Source organism: Agrilus planipennis, unplaced genomic scaffold (assembly GCF_000699045.2).
Source record: "Agrilus planipennis isolate EAB-ADULT unplaced genomic scaffold, Apla_2.0 scaffold39, whole genome shotgun sequence".
Taxonomy (NCBI): domain Eukaryota; kingdom Metazoa; phylum Arthropoda; class Insecta; order Coleoptera; family Buprestidae; genus Agrilus; species Agrilus planipennis.
The window spans coordinates 1834385-1839844 of record NW_020439074.1 but is presented as its reverse complement, the minus strand read 5'-3'; the positions used below and the strand labels follow the sequence as shown (position 1 = coordinate 1839844).

The 5460-nt window shown below is 29.2% G+C and overlaps 1 long non-coding RNA gene across 3 annotated transcripts; it reads right to left on the bottom strand.

The window, feature by feature from the left end:
- Positions 1-48: 48 nt before the first annotated feature.
- LOC112905224 lies at positions 49-3716 on the bottom strand. 3 transcript variants are annotated; one of them, XR_003231634.1, is made up of 4 exons: positions 3390-3716; positions 1538-1649; positions 923-1195; positions 49-612 (listed from the first exon to the last, which is right to left on the bottom strand). It is a non-coding gene; the product is annotated as an uncharacterized LOC112905224 (long non-coding RNA). The 3 variants fall into 3 exon arrangements; XR_003231635.1 differs by having other exon boundaries at positions 3401-3716; XR_003231633.1 differs by lacking the exon at positions 3390-3716 and adding an exon at positions 1956-2512.
- Between the last annotated feature and the right edge of the window lie 1744 nt (positions 3717-5460).

Here is a 5460-nt window from a genome sequence, read left to right as displayed (position 1 = left end):
CAATCTGCAGAAATCGGCAAAAAAACATATTAATTAAACAAATAATTACGGAAGGCATTAAACACCTAAAAGAAAGTACTAATTAATTACACTGTCACATAAATAAGATACGAAATACAACAAAATATGCATCAAAACGCAAATAAAATGACAGAATTATAAGATGGCAACAACTGTCAATTTACATCATAGCATAGATAAATGTGAAACAATCATAGATTCACAATCTCAATTTATTTTATGAACAAAAATGAACAATGTCAATTTACTAAGGACAATAGATAACTGCTGAATGAATTACCATAGATGTACGATAACCTCAATTTGTGCTAAGAACAGTAGATATTAAAATAAACACCAAAACAAATTAATAAAGAACATTAATACCAATCACATCATATATTCTCACCTTAAATAAATGAAGAATGCAACGTTCCAGAGTTTTACAAGTGTGAAGAGCAAGTCAAATGAACGAACAATGACATGTTTGGTTTCCAAATAAATTTCCAGTTCTATCTCATCAGCCCAAAATTAACTGCATTATGCCTCCAATGTAGAAATTGGTTATTTAGATGCAACCAACATGAACTTTAATTTTCTTACTTGATCAATCTGCAGAAATTGGCAAAAAAACACATTAATTACACTATTCATTACAGAAGGCATTAAACGCCTACAAGAAAATTACACTTTCATATAAATAACATATAAAATACAACAAAACTTGCATCAAAAAGCAAGTAAAATTACTGAATTATAAAATGACGATTAACGCACTTTACATCACAACGCAGATAAATGTAAAATAATTATAGATGCACGATAACGTCAATTTATTTTATTGATAATAGATAATTGTTAAAATAAACACCATGACAGATTAATAAAGAGCATTAATATTAATTATGTCATGTATTCTCACCTTAATTAACTGTAGAATGCAATGTTCCAAAGTTTTACAAGTGTGAAGGGCAAGCCAAGCCCAGGAAGAATGGTAACACGTTTAGTGCTTTTAAAAAAAATTTCCCGTTGTTCTCTTTCATCGGCCCAAACTTAACTGCATAATGCTGCAAGATGAGGACAACAACAGAATACAAAGTCCAGAAAAAACCACAATACCATTGTAGATACTGGTTGCTGCATAACATCCAAATCAACTTCAGTGTTGTCTTTCTCCTTCTCATTCAAAGTCAATCTGCAGAAATAGACAAAAAAATTATTACCTACTATTAAATAAGTAAAATAAAAACAAAAAAAAAAATTATCATATGTATTTTCTAAAACAAAAGAACATCACAGCAGAAGTTAACATTTGTTCCTGCTCTTGTTAATCAAAACTTTATTTTTAATAAAAGCCTTACAAATGATTCTTAGAACATTTCCCAAAGATAAATCTGCAATTTAACAACAAAATAAAGTATCAAAACCCAAAAATTCCACATACAATCTTTGAAGAAGTTTCAATTGCCAGAAGTATCTATTGATATTGATTTCAACATGTAAAATTTAATAAAAATGAAATTTATTTTCATCTTACCTCTTGGAAACAAAGACAAAAAGAAATGCATCGTCTGTGTGTAGGTTGAACAGCTGGACGAAACAGTATTTGGCATTGGTAAAGGCTGGAAACAGTCTATTCCAAAGTACATCTGTAGAAAGAACAAATGAAAGTAAAAGATAATTTTATAGGTCAAGAAAAATTTTAATGAACGAAAACATTCATTTTGTTACATACAACTGAATTATTTTACAAAATCAATCGACAAATCAATTTTATTTATACTGAACGAGTAACTTTTTATTCATAAACTCGATAGATATGCATTAACAAGTTTTCAGGTTTTTGCTAGTTTATCAAACATGGCGGAGAAACGCTTACACCGTCCATTTACTTAACAATTTAATTAATGAGAATCGTAAAAATAATGCGATATCTGAATAATAAAAATACATACCACGGATAAAATCGTAATTCCAGAACCTATTGTGATACAAATTTTGTATGTACCATTACTCTTTCCAATTTTTTTTATCAAAAATGCACATAACATCTACGAACGGTAGAAAATGCAGTACACCAGTGAAAAGTGATAAAGTGAACAAGAAGGAAGTACGTCATCAACGACTCTGTTAAACTCGAAAAAGATAGTAATACATATTATAGTCAACATGTATTACTTTCTTTTATTAAATAATCGTTGGTTATTGCATGATGCCAGTTTAAAATATACTCTGATAAAATTTAAATACATCCACTATAAGAAATTATCACGATAATTAGATAAAACGAGAAATTATTGTATGTAAATTCAAAACCACGAAAATGCAACTGGTAACGAGATTATTCGAACGTTAGTGAACTTGGCGAAAGGGAGCGGTGTAGGTGCAAGATGTACTCTGGCGCGAATTATTTGAAATTCGAAAGTTGAGAACATTTTCGGAATTGTGAAATACAAATGAATTAATAAACTCTATTCCCGAAACATTTAAATGTTTTTGTTCACCGTTATCAAGTATTAATTGCTTAACGAAATTATTCTACAAAGAGAATACTAAAAAAATTTTGTTTTTGCTATTCCACAATTCAAAAAGTTATTCAAATTTTTAACATTTCACATACATTTACCATTTTTGTATCCAAAAAAATACCCTAAAAAATAAATGAAAACCGTGAAAATCAATTAAAGTCGTAAAAAATGAATATGGTGAAAAGCACATTCTTTAGCACATTTATTTTTTTTACCAGGTACACAGGTGTAGTGTGTGTTGCCTACAATTCCCGATCTGATTGAGTATAATTGTAACAGAACTCGTCATATTTATTTTGATACGATATTATTTTTTAGAGTATTCGATTCATTTTAATTGTTGCAGAAACATGCCTCACACAATAACACTGTGACATGTTTCTAAGATCGATTTTGAAAAAAAAAACTAACAAACGGAGCTTTTCGGGCAAAAGGGAAATGTTTTCTAAGAAGAGTAAAGCGTAGTTTATGTTACCTTTAATATGTTGTTTTTAATTAATTTTATGTTCTTGCATTTCTTTTATAAATTCATATAATATTATAAAAACACATTTTTCTATGCATTATTATTTATGTAGATTTAAAAATACCTAACATGATACAACAACAGCGGCACCAAAACAAGTTTTTATGCATTTCCTAGATTGTCAAAACCGGGGGGTTAATGTCCTTACTGCCCACCTAATAAAAATACATACCACAGATGAAACTGTAATTTTAGGAGCTACTACAGTACATATTTTGCTTGTTGTATAACACTTTCTCAAAGTTTTATTTATCAAAAATTTAGATAAAAAATCACAACTGATGCCCACAAAAATAAAAACATTTATCGGCGAAATTAACAAATATAATAAGTACCTATGTATTACTTTATTTTGTCACATCGACGTTACTGATGATATAATAGCCGCTTGAGAAACACACAGTTTAAATATATCCACTATTATTAATTATCACGATAACTAGTTTTAAAACAAATTATTTTATCTGAATAATCACCTTAGTGGAACTCATAGATAATTGATACCCATAGATAATAGATACACAAAGGGTGGAACTGGTAACGAGATTATCCGAACGTTAGCGAAGCTGATGGGAGAGAGCGCTGCAGGCGCGATATATAATTTTGGCGCAAATTATTTAAAATTCAAAAGATAAAATCTTGAATTCTGAAGTAACATATATCGAGTATTTTTATAAATTTTTGGTTTCTTTCACAGAATATTTTTTTAAAATAATATAGTAATACTGACATGTACGGTGTCATCTCCATGATTTTTATATATGTTATTGAGTACTATCTTTTTTAATATAGTGGGGCGTCTTAAAATCTGTTTGAATAATCGAAGTCCACATGCTTACTCAATTTATGGTAAAACGTACAACTTTCTCAAATAAAACGAACGTTTTTTGTTCACATCTTTTAACATATAAACGTATAAACAAGTGTGAACACATGTTTTATCTTTTTTTGCACTATACTCAGACGCACACATTCCAAATAGATACTAAATAATGTTTATATCCAAACATACTTTTAAATTCCAAAATGACCGCCTTTCATGTAGACAACCCACCGTACAGGACTGCACTGCAAGCTGTGTAAAAATGAATAATACCCTCAAAAACATTAATTTAAAGTAATTAAAATCATTTATAACTAAGTTTTATTCATGAAGACGTTGCATGTGTTAACCGGCAATTATTTTGTTAGATTTTGATACTTTCAACTCCGTTAATAAGTTAAAAATTGAAAAATATGTAGTAATGAGTAAGCATTTAGTGGTCCTAGGCATTCTTAACTTAATTTTTCAGTTAATGTGCTTTTTTAACTTATAAAAGATTAACAAAACTTAAAAACGTATGTAGAATTTAGGGGTGTACAGTTTTTGAATGTTAATTAAAATAAACAAGACAAAAATACGCCTGTAAATTTTCACCGTTAAAAATTATTCGGAATCCTCGAAAAAATACTACTTGCAAGTTATGAAAACGTTTTAAACAAATAACTCAATCAATTTCTTACGGTTTCTAATTGACTCTAACACCAATAGGTTAAGTCACCTTTATAACTGCGATGTGTTCTGTCTGTCCAGACGATGAGCAGCACCTTACATCTGAAACATGATTGGCAATAGTTTACTGACAAATATTATTTTAGTTTATTTTAAATACATATTTTTACCTCAATACCACAGAAAGGGTGTTGTTGTCCCAGCATGCTGTATTTTCTATTTCAAATAAATCGTAACGACGGTTCTGGTCACAAGTCACTACAACAGAACTCTTAAATATTGTGCATCTTCATTAACATATTTGACCGATTTCCATTTTCTTATCTGTTTAGGGAAGAAAGTAATGAAATAGCTTCACGGTTTATTTATCTATGTATATGAACATTATAACAATAAAATGAGAGAGCTACCATGCTATTACAATACGTGTATGTATACGTGTCGTTTTACTTCATACAACAGATCTAAAAATGAAACTGGCAGCGGAAACCAGGACATAAATGCAGATTCGAAACAATAAATACGTAATGGTGGACACGCAAAATAATCTTAAAATAAATTAACATTTGCTTTTTTCTCCAACTGCAGCAACTTTTTTCAATAAGCTGCAGACACTAAAAAGAAAAACAAAACAATGATTGTATACTTATTTACATTTTTCACAATTGAATTTTCACCCTCTTCACCGCATTGTTTGTCGCCATATATATATGTACAAAAAAATATAAAATAGCAGAATTTAACCAAAAATTGTATCAGCGGTAATGGCATTACAATTACAAGAGAAAAAATACAATTGTTATATCGCAGCACTGAACAAAGTATATATACAAAAAAGCAACTAAATGTATAAATAATTGTTGAAAGATGTGTACACATTACGTAAAAATAAAATACTAAAGGTCACGGTTCTT